Raw genomic sequence first — 21,612 nt, 5'->3', positions numbered from 1 at the left:
TCCCAAGGCCGTCAGTAGTTCCAATGGAATGTTGTCTACTCCGGGGGCCTTGTTTCGACTCAGGTCTTTCAGTGCTCTGTAAAACTCTTCACGCATTATCGTATCTCCCATTTCATCTTCATCCACATCCTCTTCCATTTCCATAATATTGTCCTCAAGTACATCGCCCTTGTATAGACCATTTATAGAATAACGGCTTGTCACTTAAGCTTTTATATACCTCCATTTTTAATACCTGATATTAACCTGTAATAAAACGATTGTGCATATACAGCTTCATTTGTATATAGTGATACCACGTAAGTGGCTAATGTCCAGAGTGATGGCATTTTAACGGGAATGACCAAAAATATAATTCGTTTCATTAAAATGATCCATTATGAAATATGGTTATAATAGAATTTTTTTGCATAATGACTCATAAATTACTGTTGTTGCTTTTCTTGTTTATTATAGTATGTTGTACTTAGGGCCTGAACATGATGTTGTAACAACATCGAAACTACTTGCCAGTAAATTCAACATCTTAATACAGCTGCAGGAATGTCGTCATTTTTGAACATATATTATATTAGCTGACGTCCCAAGTCGCCCGTTTCAATTATGGATATACGAAGACATTGTCTAAGGGTCAATATTTCTGGTAAAAACCTACTGCTTTGTTTTACCATTGAGTCCGTGATAAAACAAAAATAGTAGATTTTTACCAGAAATATTTACCCTTAGACAATGTGTCTAACAGTGTATTTTAAATACGACAATATGCCATCTTAGGCACTGTATATCATTAAAGCACTTGATAATGGCATTTTAGGCCGAAATCATGATCGTGTAAATTTAACACTGCAAATAAATAATACCAATCGTATTTCTCAGAACCCTGAATAGGTGAAAGGAACTAAATCTGGTTCTCAATCAGTTTATGAAATTCACTGCAACTTATATTTTTCATATTGTACTGGGAATGGAGAAATAAAATTCCACAGTTTTCAGCAACTCTGAATACTGCTCACTAGAAATACAACTATGAATGAAGAACACCCATTTCTTATGTGACGTCATATTCTCAAAACTTTCATCTTTGACCTCTCCCGAAACACACTTCAATTTCAGTACTTGGTCAAAGAGAAGGGACTCATTAAATTTACAGCTTGTGTTTTCATGCATCCACTTGAATGTCTTTTCAACATTTTCCCATGAAGGTACAGTCTTTAGCAAAATCCGGTCAAAATGTTTAATATCAGACAAGGGCTTACTCCATTTTATCAAGTAATCAGTAACAGTTTGATAGAAAAGAGAGACTTCCCCTAGAAATGTAGACTGCTGATATTTTGTGAGGTCAGACATTAATTCTTTAACTTTAGACGTAACGAAAACACACCGTTTTCTCTCTCCTAAAATTTTCAGTATATTTTCTAGCTCCAGCCTTACCTCATTCACTGATATGTCTTCCCTCTCAATGCTGATAACTGCCCACTGGAAAGGATTCATTTGTGCATACAAGAAAAGCAGATACATTTCACCAACAGAACCAGAAAAGAATTTCTTGAGAAGGGAAGGACATGTATCAGTTGAATGAAAGTAAGACTTAAGTGCCTTAAACATGTGGATGAACCTCTCTATAGCAGGAAACATGGTGAGCCACCTGGTTGTTACATGTCTAAGTAGGTCCTTATGTGTCACATCAACAAATTCTGAAAACTGTTTTAGTGATGCTACACGAACAGTATATATGGAGAAATAATTAAAAACCTTTATGATAATGCTCTCAATATCATAAGAGAGGACATCTGCACCAGTATGAATTGCATTATGCAAAATATGAGCTGGACAACCTACTCCTAAAATTTCCCTATTCAGTTTCTTCTGAAGTTTCTTGTACACATTGTTTTCTCCTTTTCTCGCAACACCCCCAAAGTTAGTATTTGTGTTATCTCCACCAAAGCAGATACCTTATCACTAAGCCCATGTTGTAAAATGGCACTGTATACACACTCAGTTATTGTACTAGAATCCTCACTGTCACATTCATTTAAATTTAACAATCTACTTTGGACACCCTTGTCATAATGAAAATACTGCACAAGAACAGGAAATATTTTCAAATACTTGTGGTTGCTAGCATCAGTGCTAATACTAACATAATTGGCCTTCGATAGACTGTTCCTTGTTGTGTCTTCAATGAACGGTGATATCACTTTATTAACGATGACTTCTGTTTTAGTTTTGCCGCTGGAGAAGTGTACTGAAACTTTCGAGTCATTAAAAACGTGAGAGATAATTTTTGATGTGCAAGAATTTGAGTTTTATGAATGATGGTGCTTGACACAGTGAAACGCAAATGCAGCTTCTGCTGCAGCTACTTTATTACCATCTGTCTGTGTTTTGAAAAAGCTGGTGAGCTGTTTAGATGATGAACCCACTGTCGCCTTATGCTCTTTCGATTGCACGTGGTCGTTAATATCACGTCTACCTCCATTACTGATTGAAATGTAGGACCTGTGAAGAGGAAAAACGTATAATAGATTAATTTTTCTAGGAAAACAACGATTTCAATGGGTCTGTGTATAATTGTAATGTTACTCACCCGCAAATTTTGCAGAAAGCTTCGTATTCAGTTCTTCCTCGCTTTATACTTGGAAACTGTTCAGTATATTCCTCACTGTACTTAACCTTCCGTCTAGCCGACATTATTAAACCACCAGGCAAATAATATCAACTATTTAATACAATATAACACAACGAAATCGCAAGCACAACAAACCATGTGAACATTCAACAAGCTAATCAAAGAGGATAATACTCTCCATTGCCAGAGATGACATACACCGTACGCCTGAGCCTGACTGCCCATTGTTTCCATATCTCGAAAGCTGTTCTGTTTGGATTTTATATAATGTGAAGGTAAAAAGATAACATATTGATGCTTCTTTGACAGCAATTTTTGAAATTACCGGAAGCTGACTTCAAATCCATCAAATATCGCGGACATTTGCCTTTTCGGCCCGGACGTTTTCATTTACCCTAAAATCGCGGACTGTCCTTGAAATCCGTGGCGTATGGCAACCCTAAGTGACGGGGACGTGAACAGAACGTGAAAGCCTGATCTCGGCCCCTCTGCTTCGGCGCCGGACTGTGACGCCGTCCACAGAGGCGTGTCAGGCGGCCGTGTCGCGGCCGGCGTCGCGTGACCGGCCGAGAGCTGTTTGCCGAGGCGCGTGTCGTTGAGTCGTAGGCGCCGCCTGGGACTCACTTAGCTGATGATGTTCCCCTCCACATGTGGCGGTCGGCCGCCGTTAGACACACCACATGATCACTTCCCCCGCCACCAGCGTGACAGCGGGCGAGGCACAAGAGCGTGCTCCGTCACACACTGCTGACAGCTGCGCACGCAGCAGGCGCCTGCGCGACACCCAGGTTGCTCTGTCGTCTCAGTCACTTTGTTCGTTCTGAATTAGCGCTGGTGTTTCTCTTTCTAATTCTGATTGCACTGCTAACAAATAAAATTAAAATTCTACCTAGATCTACAGGGCTTGGACATTTTGTATGGAAGCACCACGAGAAATGCGTGCTTGAACATAAACGCCACACCAATACCCAAGAAAGGAAACAGGAGCGACCTACTGAATTACTGGCTCATGTCACTAACGACGATTTGGAGTAGGATTTTGGAACATATAGTGTGCCCACACATTATGAATCGCCTCGAAGAGTAAGGTTTACCGACAGATTGCCAATACTGATTCAGAAAATAACGTTCATTTGAAATTCACCTAGGTCTTTATTCTCACGAAGTAATGAGCGATATCGACAAGCGATCTCGGATTGATTCCATGTTTTTATATTTTCCGAAGACTTTTGACACCGTTCGTCACAAGCGACTTCTAAACAAATTTCGTGCCTATAGAGTTCCGTCTCAGTTGTGCGACTGGATTTGTGATTTCCTGTCAGGAAGGTCGTAATAACTGACGGAAAGTGATCAAGGAAAACAGAAGTAATATCTGGCGTTCCCCAAGCAGTGTTACAGGTCCTCTGTCGTTACTGATTTACATATACGATTTAGGAGACAATGTCTGCAGCCCTGTTAGTTTGAAACTTCCACATTAAAACTGTGTGCCGGACCGAGACTCGAACTCGGAACCTTTGCCTTTCGCGGGCAAGTGCTCTACCAACTGAGCTACCCAAGTACGACAGACGAGCGGCCCTCACAAAAGAGCTTCTGTGAAGTTTGGAAGGTAGGAGACGAGGTACTGTCAGAATTGAAGCTGCTTGGGTGGGTTGTGAGTCGTGCTAGGTAGAGCACTTGCCCGCGAAAGGCAAAGGTCCCAAATTCGAGTCTCGGTCCGGCACAGAGTTTTAATCTGTCACGAGGTTTCATGTCAGCACACACTCCGCTGCAGAGTGAAAATCTCATTCTAGCCCTGTTAGTTTGTTTGCAAATGATGCTCTCCTTTAACGTCTTGTAAAGTGCGAGAATTATCGCACAATCAGCTTAACAGCTCATGCATCGAAGCTGCTTACAAGAATAATATACAGAAGAATGGAATAGAAAATTGAGAATGCGCTAGGTGACGATCAATTTGGCTTTAGGAAAAGTAAAGGCAGGAGAGAGGCAATTTTGGTGTTACAACTAATAATGGAAGCAAAGCTAAAGAAAAATCAAGACACGTTCATAGGATTTGTCGATCTGGAAAAAGCGTTCGACAATATAAAATAGTGCAAGCTGTTCGAGATACTGAAAAAAGTAGGGGTAAGCTATAGGGAGAGACGGGTCATATACAATATGTACAACAACCAAGAGGGAATAATAAGAGTGGACGACCAAGAACGAAGTGCTCGTATTAAGAAGGGTGTAAGACAAGGCTGTAGTCTTTCGCCCCTACTCTTCAATCTGTACATCGAGGAAGCAATGATGGAAATAAAAGAAAGGTTCAGGAGTGGAATTATAATACAAGGTGAAAGGATATGAATGATACGATTCGCTGATGACATTGCTATCCTGAGTGAAAGTGAAGAAGAATTAAGTGATCTGCTGAACGGAATGAACAATCTGATGAGTACACAGTATGGTTTGAGAGTAAATCTGAGAAAGACGAAGGTAATGAGAAGTAGTAGAAATGAGCACAGCGAGAAACTTAACATCAGGATTGATGGTCACGAAGTCAATGGAGTTAAGGAATTCTGCTACCTAGGCAGTAAAATAACAAATGACGGACGGAGCAAGGAAGACATCAAAAGCAGACTCGCTATGGCAAAAGAGGCATTTCTGGCCAAGAGATGTCTACTAATATCAAATACCGACCTTAATTTGAGGAAGAAATTTCTGAGGATGTACGTCTGGAGTACAGCATTGTATGGTAGTGAAACATGGACTGTGGGAAAACCGGAACAGAAGAGAATCGAAGCATTTGAGATGTGGTGCTATAGACTAATGTTGAAAATTAGGTGGACTGATAAGGTAAGGAATGAGGAGGTTCTACGCAGAATCGGATAGGAAAGGAATATGTGGAAAACACTGATAAGGAGAAGGGGCAGGATGATAGGACATCTGCTAAGACATGAGGGAATGACTTCCATGGTACTAGAGGGAACTGTAGAGGGCAAAAACTGTAGAGGAAAATAGAGATTGGAATACGTCAAGCAAATAATTGAGGGCATAGGTTGCAAGTGCTACTCTGAGATGAAGAGGTTAGCACAGGAAAGGAATTCGTGGCGGGCTGCATCAAACCAGTCAGTAGACTGATGACAAAAAAAGTCTTCAAATGATCAAAACCAATTGCAAAATTATCTAGACAACATATATGTATCGTGTAAAAAATGGCAACTGACTCTAGATAATAAAAAAACGTGAAGTCATCCACATAGCTGCTTTGAGTTACAAGATGAATCACACAAATCTGAAAGCTGTAAACTTAACTAAATACCTAACGAATGTAATTACCAATAACTTAACTTTTAACGATCACACAGACAATTCTGTGGGGAAAGCAACCAAAGACTGCGATTTATTGACAGAACATTTGAAAATTGTAACTGCTTACACTACGTTTCTCCTTATTCTTCTGGAGTGTTGCTGTGCGGTGCGGGATCTGCATCAGATGGAATTGGCAAAGGGCACAGAAAATGTACAAACAACGACTGATCGTTGTGTACTATCGCGAAAAAAGGGTGAGAGTGCCACGGGTATGACAGAGGAGATGAGGTGGCAGTCATTTTTTTTTTTAAAAACAGAGGGTTTGGCAGCTGCAAGACCTTCTTATGAAATTTCGGTTGCCAACTTCCTCTTGAGAATATGAAAATATTTTGTTGGCGCCCACTTACCTAGGAGAAATGATCATCGTAAGAAAATAAGAGAAATCAGATCTCGCACGGAAAAATTTAAATATTCCTTTCTCTCGCGTGTTGTTCGATAGCGGAACGGTAGAGAAGTAGCTTAAAGGTGGTCCGATGAACACTCTGTCAGTCACATAACTGTGAACTGCAGAGTACAGACGTAGATGTAGATGTAGATGTGGAGCTGCAGACGTTTGTCAAGCCTTAGGTTGCCAGGTCTCCCGTATTTTACGGGGTCTCTCGTATTTCCCACATTTTCTCCGCCTCCCGTATTTTCGGCAGGTCTTCCATATGTTACGGGTTTTCCATTATTTTTCCCATCTCACGTATTTGATGTTTTCCCTCGCGCGTCTCAACGTTTTATTTATTTATTTATGCTATAATTTCCGTTTCATTCAAACATTTTCTTTCCCAAATCAACAATAAATCTTTCCAGTTTATCATTTTTGAATTCTCTCTTTTTGATGTTGACAAGCCTGGAGGTTCTGCGCTTCTGCTTCTGCGCTTCTTGTGATTCGGTGGCGTTTAGACTTTGCAGCTCGATAACAGTGTGAAGTTTGTATTGTATTTAGTACACATATTTAACTATGGATAGGGAAAATAATTGAATACAGCGATATTATCCTACAAGGCCTCTGGCAGGAAAATTCGCGACGTCTACAACTGGTCATGAATGCCTGCGTCCAATATATTTGTGACGTTCGACTTTTTGATCACATTTCACCAGCATATGCAAAATTGTCCTGGCTGTGTGCAGACAAACGCAGAGATTTGCATACACTCTGTCTCATCTACTGCCTTATAAATGTACACTGTACCTCATATCTCTCCTCGTCCTTAACGCTTATGTCGGAACAAAATGACAGAAACACACGGTCCCATCATAATAAAATCCTCTCTGTTCCACTGCATCGCTCAGTCACCTTCTCCAAGTCCTTTACAGTAGCTGGAACCCGACTCCGGAATAACCTCTCTCGTTATGTGAGAGAACTTAAAAACATATCCGGCTTCAAAAATCAGTTAATGACGTATCTCCTTAAGCAACAGTAATGCCTTCCTCTGTACAAGAATGCACTTCAGCTCATTACTTCACTCTTTCCCCCTCCTTAAATCTCCCTTCCACAAAACTCGCTATACTAGTAAACATCTACTTTACACGCCAAGATATTAATGTACATCTGCACAAATCTTAATTAAGATCGCCCGCATCTCGTGGTCGTGCGGTAGCGTTCTCGCTTCCTACGCCCGGGTTCACGGGTTAGATTCCTGGAGTGGTCAGAGATTTTCTCTGCCTCGTGATGGCTGGGTGCTGTGTGATGTCCTTAGTTTAGTTAAGTTTAAGCAGTTCTAAGTTCTAGGGGACTGATGACCATAGATGTTAAGTCCCATAGTGCTCAGAGCCATTTGAACCTTCATTACTATTGCCAATTTTTCTCATGTTTATCATTATTATTTGATTATTTTTACTGTTATTATTATTGCTTTTATCATAATATGTATGTATAGCATCTGTTGTAAAAATACTGCCAGCATTTACTTTATTAGGCCTGAGTCACTACTCTTTATTCATATTGTCACTAGAGTAATCTAATTTTCTCATTTAAACTATTGTCATGATGTAACTCTGATGTGTGAAATGCTGCATGTGTAGAACACTGGTCCGATGTAAGAAAAGGCCTGATGGCCCTAATCTGATCAGTCTGAATAAATAAATAAATAAATAAAATAACGACGAAGAAAACTGGAAGACATCAACAAAGCAGAAGGCTCATTACATGTGTGAGTGTGTCTGCCCAAATGGGAAAAAACTTATTTCTGGGTGGAATCAGTAACAGGTAACAAGCATAAAGGTTTTTGTTCTAAATGCAGAAGGGAATTCAGCATAAAGGTAGAACACGCATATATTGCCACGATGGGTCTATTTTGCCGTCATTTGCAAAACATCGCGTATTTTTAATTTGAAAACTAGCAACCCTATTTAGGCCTACAGTATCCGTCTTTGTATTTGAGCACCCAAATGCTCTAAATACGTTTGCAAGAGTCAGACACGGCCAGAAAAGCATTCTGTGAAGTCGTGATTGATTGTGACGGATCAAAGTGAATTCGAACTTGGGCGAATTGGTGGTGCTCGTATAGACGGTGCTTCCTCAATCTGGGAAGTGTAAGTGTCTGGTGTTCCACGAGGCACCGTATCGATGATTTATGGCGCATAAAGAGAAAGCATCTGCTAAGTCACAGCGCTGACGAAAGTGTGTGTTGAGTGACCACAACGGAAGTTCATTGAGGAAGATTATGACGGAAAATTAAGAGAACGGAAACCGCAAAAGTGACTACAGAACTGAGTGTTGCAATCGCCCCAAAACAACACGAAGGAACATCCAGGAGCAGCGAATTACAGGCCTACTTGGAATTCAAACACCCATCAGTGATGCAAGAGCCTGTATACCTCGGTTATGAAGCAAATGAATAAAATCATCGAGTGGTATGTCTTGTTTCACACTGTTTTCAACTTCATAGGTGGTAAATAAAGCACTCATTAAATTTCCCCATGATTATGCATTGTCCTCAAGATATCTTTAAGCGAACTTAATTTTTGCCTCTTGCAACATTCCTCTCACAAATCCATCTCTACAGGCAGCAGGACAATCAACTGGGTGGTACTGTCTATCATTTACAAAACGTTTTCTTGTTCCTGAATTAACCCACGGAACACCTATAACAGAAGTAGCCAGATTCGCTGCTAAGAAATTTAATTCTCCCGTATCTCTTTGATCTTCCCCCTGTAAAAGTTCGTTATTAATCTCTGCTTCCAACTGCTAGTTTCCACCACCTCTTTTCCACACTCTATCACTCTACCAGACAGAATGTTAAAGGCATAGTGTTCATTTCCTCAAGTGTGTTTTACCTCGCCTACCCTGCTACATTTTTAACATGACCCGATATTTTTTTCCATTGTGTCGGCTCTTGATGTTAACCAGGCCAACTTCTTCAGAAATTTCACCTACATCTGCCCTTATAGCTTCGAAGTTAGATTCTATCATCCTATATCGGACTGAATTTTGTTCGCCTTAACTTTTTCACTTTCTGCTATACATGTCTCTACTGAACCTATCACTCTTTTTATTGAACGTATCTCTATAGCCAGAACCCCCCATTTTAGAGTACAGGGCCGGCCGAGGTGGCCAATCGGTTCTAGGCGCTTCAGTCTGGAACCGCGCGACCGCTACGGTCGCAGGTTCGAATCCTGCCTCAGGCATGGATGTGTGTGTTGTCCTTAGGTTAGTTAGGTTTAAGTAGTTCTAAGTTCTAGGGGACTGATGACCTCAGAAGTTCAGTCCCATAGTGCTCAGAGCCATTTGACCCATTTTTTTAGAGTACAGGTTTGGCAAAATTTCTGTTAACCACCACTGAATCACTCGCAAATATATCTCCTTTCTCTGGTTTCAGACAATCTACCTCACTAATATCGTCCCCATCAACACTACCACGTTCTGGTTTTGGGCTATCTGACCCAGTAACATTATCTGAACCGCACCGCCTGAGTGACTGCTTAATCGTTGGAAACTCCATCAATGACGACTAACCTGTGGTAAGTTGTAATTCTAAAGCAGTTAGACTCATACATAGGGCCAGAAAACCCCGGTTGCGGCGGTATGTAACTGTTACTGCGGAGTGTAGATCCTTTTCTAAATAGCAGTCCATAGGAGCAAACCAGTTGCTTCTTTACTTCCGGTTGCTCATACTTTAGCTACACGGCCCATGCAAGGCTCAGTCTGAAAAGAATAGCTCGATGTAGTCACAGGGTCCAATCGCGCACATGTGCTTTCATACTCCGCAAATAATTACCTTTAGCTGTCATCCTGCAGTCAAATAGTCTACGCACTGGCTAGAACAGCGAGTTAATAAAATACACAGAAATATAAAATAATAGATAAACGGATAATTTGGTAAAAATGGCTCTAATGTTTGTAACTGATGAAGGCCACAGAGAATTATGTCGAATATACGGAAATTGGTCGCACGATAGTCAGATAGAGAAACAAAATATCCGTATCAAATGCAGTAAAGTTGCGTTGAGAATGTTACAAGACCAGTAGCAAAATCCTCAAACTAAATGGTCATCAAGGACTCGCGAAAACTAATTCCATTCCAGGAGCACAATACAAATATAGAAATAAGCGTCAAACGAAAAAACTCCAAAGAACGAAACTCGTCTAGCTTGAAGGGGGAAACCAGATGGCGCTATGGTTGGCCTGCTAGATGGCTTTGCCATAGGTCAAAAGGATATCAACTGCGTTTTTTAAAAATAGGAACCCCTACTTTTTATTACATATTCGTGTAGTACGTAGAGAAATATGAATGTTTTGGTTGGACCACTTTTTTCGCTTTGTGATAGATGGCGCTATAATAGTCACAAACGTGTAAGTACGTCGTATCACGCAACATTCCGTCAGTGCGTACGGTACTTGCTTCGTGATACATTACCCGTGTTAAAATGGACCGCTTACCAATTGCGGAAAAGGTTGATATCATGTTGATGTATGGCTACTGTGATCAAAATGCCCAATGCGCGTGTGTTATGTATGCTGCTCGGTATCCTGGACGACATCATCCAAGTGTCCGGGCCGTTCGCCGGATAGTTACGTTATTTAAGAAAACAGGAAGTGTTCAGCCACATGTGAAACGTCAACCACGACCTGCAACGAATGATGATGCCCAAGTACGTGTTTTAGCTGCGGTCGCTACAAGTTTTATGCTGTATAAGTATCTCAAATAAAAAATTATCGATCAAAGTTATTGAATCTCCATTGAAGCATAAAATGCATTTTTTCATGGCCTTTCATTACAATCAGCACATTGAAAGTTATAACAAATGCAGACCTTTTTCATCAGTTTGTCTTATTAACAACACTGAAAAGACAATTATTAGTTGAGAGTAATACTCAGTTATGTGTGGTTACACTACAGTGTGCAGCTGATTTGTCTGATACAGTTAGTTTACCTGAGGAAACCAACCCTTCTGACGAAACCAACCCTTACACTGGGAGAAATTAAACGTCATATTGAACATTATGTTGTAATTATCATTGGCCAGCCATTGCACTCAAAAGCCTGCATATTACATCCACACAAAGCAAATTTGACTGAACAAGGATCCCTGTTCCTAATGAATCACGATACAATTCTGTCCTCCAAATTTCAGTGGCTAGTCCTCTGCCAATGGTAGAAAATGCGGATGATCAGTATCACATCTGTAGACTGTAGAGACATCCGACGTCTTAATGACCGCTATCGAATTCCTTGCACAAATGATGTATATTCCATCCTTTTGAGCAACGAAATAATCTCTAAAGTCGATCTTTAATAAGCATATCACAAAAGCCCACTAGCTAAAAGCCACAAGGAAAAGAATGCTGTGATAACTTTTCTTGGACTTCATGAATTCGATTTTATGCCATTTGGTCTCAGTAATGCACCCAACTTCCTTCAGAGATTTATTAACGAAGATCTGAGAGGTTTAGATTTCTATTTTACATATTTAAGTGATATACTGATATTTTATAGCTGCCTAGAAGAACATACTCAACCTTTACCTATCCTGCTTCAACACTTGAACAAATTTGGTCTTAGGAGTAATATTAGAGAATCTGTGTTTGGAGTTCAGGAAATTAATTTTTTAGGTCATGCTGTTACTCCAGTAGGTACCAAACCAAACCAAAATTAGTACAAGTGATGCCTAATTTCAAACTTCCAGAAACTGTGTTATAACTATGTCAGTTCCTTCACATACTGAATTTATATCTAAGGCATTTGGAAATGCGGCAGAACATCAAGCTATGCTAAATAATTACTTGAAGAAAACCAAGAAAAACGACAAAAGAGACATACAATGGACAGAAGACGCAATAAGCAATTTGAGAAGTGTAAAACTGACCTTGCAAACACTGGTCTTCTAACATCTCCAAATGTAAACAACGACCAAGCATTATTTGTAGACACTTCAAATTTTGCATCCTGTGCAGTGTTGCTACATAAAAAAGAAGGAATACAGAAACCAAATCGTTTATACTCCAAAAAGGTCTCATCATTCGAAAAAAAAAAACAGTCAATGTACGATAGGCAACTTTGGAGCATGTACATGGCAATAAGATATTTCAAGTATATCATTGAAGGACGTATAACTGTAGTACACACAGACCATACACCTCTGATGCAAGCTTTTAAGCAACGAAATGATAAGGCAGTCCCTACGCAGTTGTGTCACCTTACATTCACATCACAATTTACGACAGCTATCAGACACTTTCCTGAAAAAAAAAAAAAGAAATAGTGTGGCTGACAACCCATAAAAACTACGATTAGTACGAGAAGACAGCAGATGCTCAAGTGAATGAAGAAAAACTCGAGAAACTTTCCTCTAGTCCTCATACAATGGGAAACCTCTCATGGAAGATTATTATGGTGTGATTTATCAAAAAGTAAGATTACGTGCTCAAATTCCTCAGCAATTTAGATATTCTATTTTTCGGCATTACCACAGTATGACACGCCCTGGTATCAATTCTTCTGTGGAATTGCTCATGTGTAGCAGTATTTCATAAAACATCAAGCAATATATCAGAAAATCGGTGAAATAGCGCAGAGAATGCCAAAAGGGTAAAGTGATTAGACATGCTGAAACTGCTATTGGCCAGTTTCCAAAGGCAGCTGGACAGTTTAGAGCAGTACACGTCGATTTGACTGGCCTACTGCCTCATTGGATGAATTCATATACTGTTTAACATCTATCAATCGGTTCAGAAGTCGACCAGAGAGATGTCATTCCCCTAATGTTCGAGCAGAAACAGTTGCACAAGTGTTTTATAACTTCTGGATCACTTGATTTGAGTACCTGGTCACATAATGACTGATCAAGCAACACAGTGTCAGTTAGAGCTATTCTGTACTTTAGCCAAAATTTGTGGTTCTAAAATCACTCAACTAAGGCATATCACCCACAATCAAATGGGAAAATACATTACATAGAACATTCAAGGCAGCCAACAGGGAACATGGTAAATATAACTGGAGGGACATCGTTTATACAGTTCTCCTAGGGGTGCATGGCTGTATTTGAGGAAAAAATAACTCAATAGAACAGGAAGTAGATCTACCAGCATTCACTTCTCAGTTACAACAACATATGAATCAAGTATGCCCTTCAGAATGTTCCCACAAGCTAAAGGAAACACCATTCATTATTAAGGATCTGCGTAATACAACTCCTGTATTTGCGAGGAATGACAAAACTAAAGCCAAAGTAGTGCCTCCCTTCAAAGGCCCCAGGAAATCCTGGACCAAAACACAAAGTATTTCACTCTACATATTAAGGATGTGCCAAACAATATCTCACTTGACAGACTGAAACCAGCCTACAACCTCATAGACTCAAACATCAGCAGCCTACAGGAGAACTTAAAGAACACTTCACCTGTGAATGTGTAATCCACACCTGCAAGAGTGTCACCAAAAACAGTTACCAGATTTGGATGAGTTGTGAAATTCCCCAAAATGTTCAAGTAATTTGAATTTGTCCATTATAAATGTTTTTGGTATTTGAAAGCCTATGAATCTGAATACAATGGGTTCATTATAAATTAGTTTGCAATACACATGACCAGAAACTGTAGATCCTGACATGAAAACAAAATAACAAATCTAACATTGTAATAACTGACAAAAATACACTCATTTTGCAGCAGAGTGGTGAACAAAACAGATATAAAACTTGACCAAAGAGAAAGTTATCTGATCCAAAAAGGACTAAAATATAACATACAGCCTAAACTCAAGAACCATAGACAAACACAAATAATAGCTGTAATTAAAACGCAGCAGATGCTGCAAAATTAAATGAAATACAACACAGCAATAGGTCACTTCTTGAGGAAGAAATGAAGAAAGATAAATTTAGATCTAAACATAGAATAAATCATACAGAAACCCTAAAATCCATAAGCAATAAACTGTAAAACTACCAATCACAAAATCAGACAAGAACAGCACTTTAGTTGTGATGAAAGAAAAGGAGTACATAGATAAAAGAACATGGATTCTTTAATGCTAATAATATTTAGTACATTGAAAGAGACCCAAGAAAACAATTGCACACTAAAATTAAAGAACAACTAAGGAACTTCCATTTCTTATTGATAAAAACTGGAAAGAAATATCTTCATGCATAAATTCAAAGGTGCCATGCCTAAGAGTTCAGTCAAAGATACACAAAGAAAGTAATGTTATACATCCCGTGGTAAACTTTGTAAATAGTGCTGCATACTAACAGTCACAAAAATTGAATAACATACTGAGAACAAATTATACATATGAAACAATATATTCTATAAAAGATAGCATGATGCTAGCTGACAACTAAAAGGCAAGAAAATTCCTGAAGATGCTCAGTTCTTATCAATTGACATTACCAACCTTCACTCATACATACCAATACAATAAGGTGTAACAGTAATCCAAAAGAACCTTATGAAATGTAAGAAACTTGCGCAGTCAGAAATCATTGAATTTATGGAACTCCTCAAACTAATTGTAAGTTACAACTGTTTTACCTTTAATGGCAACATTTATAAGCAGCCTGATGGCCTAGCAACGGGATTATATAAATCAGGTACCAAAGCTGTCACATACATAAATGACAGGGAACAAAAGTTATTTATCAGCCAAGAATCCTGTCTAAAAGAAACTGAATTTTATAGGAGATATGTAGATGGTACACTACTGTTAGCGGAAGGGGATGCCAAAGACATGACAGACAATCTGAATTGCTTCAATCATTTACATGAGAAAATTGCATTTACAGTGAAACATGAACAAAACAAAAGCATAAATTACATGGAACTAAGTATTACCATAAACAACAACACATTTGCATTCAAAAGTTACAGGAAAAATACAACGACTGACACAACAAGCCCTGTGACCTCATGTGTCATAAGCAGGCAGCATATAGATCAGAGTTACACAGTGAAACTTGCAAGATGGCAGTGAAAAAAGATACACGAAAATCGACTTCTGCAAAAAACTTAGAAAGGGTGAGTGTTTATGCATTTAGATCAAAAAAGGTATCGTGTTTCGACCTAAAATATGTTATTGCTGCGAAGCTAAAGCAAAAAACGCAAACGAAATCATTACAAGATCAAAACCTAGTGAAAAAGTTGTGGCAAATGTAATTTCACAGTGACACCCATATGTGAACATTGAAACGACTTTCATCTTATTTTAACTGCAAAAAACAGTGAAATAGATGAGCTTAAAAGGACTGTAGCCTTCTTGGAGAAACGGCTACAAACAGAGCATCTACTCAACCTCAAAGAAATGTCGGCTACTAGTGATGTAAAAAAAGCAAGAACCACAGTGGAGACCAGTACAAAACTACGAAATACAAAAGTAAGTGCATTAAATAGCTATAAAGACAAACGTGACTCTACAAGCAACGCCAGTCAGAAACATATGAGCTGAGATAATAATTACAAACAACAACTGTGGTACACTGTAAATTTTTCGCTAGTTTCGTATCGTAAACAAAGGAATGTGATTAAAAAATCAGTCGACTGGCCTCAAGTGTGCAAAAAAGAACGAAAAGTCTTAATTTTTGCTGGTAATCATGGACGTCAGATAGCACAAAGGATGGCAGATACACAAACTAAAGTAAGTGTCCAGGCCTTTGTCAAGGCAGCAGCAGGCGTTGAAGAAGTGACAAAAACAGTACCGTAATCATGTGAAAACCTTGACTCAAAACACTGTGTCGTAATTTGTGCAGGTGCAAATATATTGCCAAAGGCAAGGGTAGTGAACACATCACTGTTATCGATTGTGTACTACTCAAATTAGGCAACACAAATGTAGCTGTTGTAAATCATCCACACAGATATGACCTATCTCCTTGGTCATGTGTAAATAAATTAATAGGAAGAGTAAACAAAGAGATAGATAAAGTATGCAAAAAATTTCTGTATGTGAACTTAATAAATGTTATCATATTAGACAGATCTATGCATACTGGACATGGCCTTCATTTAAATCATAGTGGGAAACAATTATTGGTTTGAAGAAATGTGTCATTTAGCAAATTGGAATCACAAGAGGTATAGTATAGAGGCAGTTCAAAGTATTTTGTTCAAATGGGTCATAAAGAAAGATGTGATGTCTTACAAAAAGGGTAAAAGACATTTTTTAGGAAAGTAGATGGTATCCAAAAAAATGTGATGCAGAAAAAAGTTGCAAATACACACTAAAGATCGTGAATCATAATGTACAGTCATTTCAGACAGAGTGGATGAGATAAATATACCTCTCAATAGTGAATGGAAAGATGTTTCAGTTTTATGTTTTTATGAACCTTTGTTACAAAATGGGCATTTTCAACACATTTTTAAGTGCATTTTAACCTAGGAAATTGCTTTTGTAGATTGGAATCAAAACATAGGGGAACTTGCATATAGGTAAAGGCCTCTATGTGCAAACTAGGTTCTGCAAAAGAGACTTTGAAATGTCAGCGGTCGAGTTAATGTCTAAAAAGTATTGTTTTATGTGTGCACAGATCTCCTGGTAGCAGTATAAGTGGTTTTTTTTCAAAAAAACTGGACTTTGCTTTAGGCAAACTCGAGACAACTGGGAAAAAGTGGTACTGTGTGAAGATTTGAAACTGACTTTCTGAACCATAGCCCTCATAGGGAAAAGTTCTTGAGTATTATAAAAGTGTACAATTTATGTCTGACTGTTAGCTCTACAACATGTATAACAAAAACCAGCATGACTCTCCTTTATCAGGTATATGTAAACATGGACAAGTGCCCATCAGAAAACTTTGATACTGGTTCAGTGACCACCTTTCACAGTGACTAACCATGCCTGTAAATCACATTTCCACCAGTGTACAAAATACTGTCCATAAAAGGAGTTATTGTCAGAAAAATATTGAACATTTCCAGTAGCTAACCAGTGAAGAATCTTTAAGAGAAGTACCTCTAGTACCAATGAAAAGATGGAAATTTTTTTGAACATTTTCAAGCATAACTTTGACATAGTTTTTGTATAAGGGAAAGTGATATTCAGAAGCACTGAGATTTTTAAAAACTGGGTTACATCAAGTATTAGAGTATCTTGTAAAAGACAGTGGGAACTTTTACTACACTCAAAAACTGACAACAGTTCATGATTACTAAGTTATTTAAAAAAAATACAAGTTCTTTTTGAACCATATAATAAAAGAGCCAAAAAATAAGAAAAATGACAAATATATTATGAAGTCATCCAATAAAACTAAGGCCACGTGGAAAGCTGTGCAGGATCTTACATGGAAGAAGAAAACACAAAAATTTTGTGATATTGCATGATGGCAAGAATGTCACTGAACCTAGTGCAGTTGCAAAACAACTTCAGTTGTTAATATGCAGATGTTGCTGGAAAATTAGTGAAGGAAAAATTTGATAGTCCACTTAATACAATACTTAAAAAACGTTCATCTATTGAAATAAATAATATAGCCATTTTCCTCAATCCAATAGTCCCAACAGAAACTCCAAATACCATGAATTCACTGAAGAGTAATTATTCAGTTGGTGTTGATGATTTTCATATTATATTATAAAAATAACAAGAAGGAGATACGCAATTCATCGTTATCATATGGTTTCTTTCCACAGCAGCTGAAATTGCAAAAGTACTACCACTAAATGAATGGTGATCAGCAATGTATGGGTAATAATAGGGCTGTGTCACTACTGTCAGAGTTTTTGAAAATTACTGACAAAAGTGCTCCTTTCACAACTAACTACATTCATCAACAAGAATAATATTATTATTGGACGTCAACATTGCTTCAGACCACAGTGATCAACTGAAACAGCCACTTTCAACCCAATAAACCACGTCTTAAATGCAGTGGACAGCCACAGAAAAATCTCAGGGCTGTTCTTGTACCTAAGAAAAGCTTTGACATGATTGAACATTCTGTGCTCCTGAGAAAACTTGAACGGTATGGTATAAGAGGTGTGCCAAATCAGTGGATTAAATCATATTTGGAGTACTGCTCTCAGATAACTGAAATTAAGTACATGGAAGGAAATGAATTTTATGTACACCTTTCAGAGCCACATGGACTAACTTGTAGAGTTCCACAGGCCTCTTCCTTAGTATGCATTAATGATTTCCCATTACATGTTAGGGATACTGTACCAGTACTCTTTGCAGATGACACCAGTGTATTGATTGAAGGAAATAAAGAAGAAAATCTTACTGCATCTGCAAAAGATATTATGAAATAAGTGTTTGAATGGTTTTCCAGAAACAGACTAATAGTTAATCCCCAAAAAATAGTACTCATGAATTTCCACACAGATCAAAATAAAAATGCAGCACAACCAGTAAGATGTGTAGATGACCAAAATATTAGTGCTATCACTGAAACTAAATTTCTAGAAATTTATATCAAAGAAAATTTAAAATGGTGCTCTTATATCACATCCATAAACTATCAAAAATGAAAAGTGTAGTAAGAATTCTTTGCAACAATACCAGTGCAGAAACAGTTAGGGCAGTATACTTTGCTTGTGTACATTTGATACTGAAGTACAGTATCATTTTCAGGGGAAATATTCACCAGGCCATAACAGTTTTCAGGAAACAAAAGGCTATTATAAGAATAATGAAAGAAGTGAGCAGCAGAAAACCATGCAAACTTTTCCTTAAAGATCTAAAGATCTTACCCATTTTCTGTATTTATATACTGGAAATAGTCATGCATGTCAAAACGAAAGAGTCCATGATTACAGTACCAGGTCAGACAGTGACATACATGTTAGTAACACCACATTATGCTAAACAGGTGTATACCACATAGGAACAAAACTATACCAACAGATTAACAAGGCATACAAAATCCCTTTCTGAGCTACAAAGCTTTAAAAAGGCTCAACAGTACTCCACTGGAGAAACTCAACTACACATAGGAGCCAAACACAATACACCAAATAGCCAGAGAGAATGGGTACAACAAACAAATGATAAACAAACTGAACAACAAAATTAAAAAAAAAAACAAATTAAAATACAACATACCATGAATAACTCACCAATTACGACAGAGAACCAAGAACACAAACTCCACACAAACACAGGGTACTAGGAACAGCCTACAAAGAGTACAGCATGGCACATACTAACACAAAGTAACAAAAACGCCCACAGGGTGGGAAAGATACTGAAGAAACGAGGGCTACAAAGATCATCCCACACAAATAACACTGAACAGAAAAATCTAAGCACTAAGAAGACCTCAGCAGACAAATTCTCCAAACCCGGAATATATCAGTTAACCTGTAGTTCATGCCAGTCAGTCTACAAAGACCAAACATGCAGAAATTTCAAACAACGTACTCTGAACACCTCGGAGCTCGAAGCAGTGATAGTACACACTCCACTTTTGCAGATCATCTAATACAAGAAAACCACCACCCAAATAACATCGAGACTGATCTTAAGATCCTCATAGAAATCAACAGTCTCTATCAAAAATTCAAAATAGAGGAGAACTACCACATACAAAAAGCAATAACACAAGAAAAAAGAGTCCTGAATGAAAATACAACGCTGTGCAACCTAACACTATTTGGAAAATTCAATGAACTATACAAGGATACCTCCCCACACAAAACATAACACTCAAACAGCCTAAAAACAACCCCTCTGTTTTCTGAGTTCCCTCCCCACTCCTTTTTCCAGCTGTCTGTGTCTCTCTTTCTCTCTCTCATTCCACACACAAACACACACACACACACACACACACACACACATATTACACATTACACACTACATCAGGCGCACCACACCAGTTCTGACAAAACATTCGAAATTAGCGCCATGACAAACACAAGACCAACGATGAACAATGAGCAGCGGCAATAACATAACACCTCTATCAGAGAATAGTGCCAGAAGTGTCTGCTCAGATCATGTTTTGGCACATTTTGTGTAACTGTATGTGAAGTGAACTAATGAGCATAAATTGTGTGAAAAACTGTATGGAAACAGTACACTGAATAGCCATTGATCGAGACACCCACCATATACGCAACATGACGAAAAAACAATGTAAGTACAGAAACGCACATAACCTCTACCCATGAAACAGTTCTTGAAAAATGTGCACTAATTTTCTTCCATGGCTAGTTTGCAGATAACCTGCTGTGAAAAAAAAAACGACAAAAAAGAGCACTTAAAACTGGTGTATAATAATACAGTACATTTAGCGATGTAGTTTTAAGATGAGCATCTAAACAAAACAAAACAAAACAAATTGCATAGGTTGTAATTCTTAGGCATACAAAATTATTATAAATTTCATATTGTACTTTACAGAAATAAAAATTTGACCCACAGAAGGTGACACATAGGTGTAGAAACATGTATGGATAAATACAAAAATAAGGAAATTGTGTTTGCATAAGACTGATTTTCAAAACAACCGAATTTTAAAATCGCAAACAGGGAAGAACATCAAGAGGGGCATCAAACCTTAGTAAAATGAATATGACAGAACCACCTTAGTGTCATTACTTTTGACATCCGTGAAACAACCAATACTGACTCCTACTCAGCCAGTTTAACTAGTACAGCTGTCGGATACGAAGCGATAAATCTTGCTCGTAAGTGGAAGTTCGTACTGTAGATTGATTCCGTCAATACATGTCATGTTGAAAGAATTAAAATGGAAGGGGGCACCCGGGTTTGAACCGGGGACCTCTCGATCTGCAGTCGAATGCTCTACCACTGAGCTATACCCCCGCTGCGACGATGTGTACTCTGAGTTGAGTTAAGGTGCAGTATCAATTTAAATTTTATTTTTATTGGTGGCTGCAATTTGGGGCAGTAATGTTGACGCTACATGGCTGGTGAAGGTTATCTTTTGTTTCGCCTCCGCTCGGCGTAGCTTTCGTAACTACGTGCTCTCTCTGCTATCTGCCTCTGCTGCATTTCCGCAGTTTTACAGTCACTCAGTAAACAACTACTCCTGGTTACCGAAATTAGACCTGAAGAATTATTCCATTATCTTTCATGTGCAATTCACTCTCTGGTAGTCTGTCATCAGAATGAAACAAGATTTTCAGTGGACGCGGTTTCCTCCGATATTTGTCTGATGAGATGGCTAATATAATTTTGCTGTGGCACGACTGCATAGCAACGGCTCTTTAACGTCAATAAACTGTGGAAAATCCAGGATGG

General features: G+C 38.4%; 1 non-coding gene across 1 annotated transcript; it reads right to left on the bottom strand.

Annotated features, from left to right (window-relative positions):
* Positions 1-21,102: 21,102 nt before the first annotated feature.
* Positions 21,103-21,174, bottom strand: Trnac-gca (transfer RNA cysteine (anticodon GCA)). Its single transcript has one exon. It is a non-coding gene; the product is annotated as a tRNA-Cys (tRNA).
* Positions 21,175-21,612: the final 438 nt, after the last annotated feature.

The sequence above is a fragment of the Schistocerca gregaria genome, chromosome 6 (assembly GCF_023897955.1).
Source record: "Schistocerca gregaria isolate iqSchGreg1 chromosome 6, iqSchGreg1.2, whole genome shotgun sequence".
Lineage (NCBI taxonomy): Eukaryota > Metazoa > Arthropoda > Insecta > Orthoptera > Acrididae > Schistocerca > Schistocerca gregaria.
Note: the sequence above shows the minus strand (reverse complement) of the source record. Positions and strands in the feature narration are given on the sequence as shown.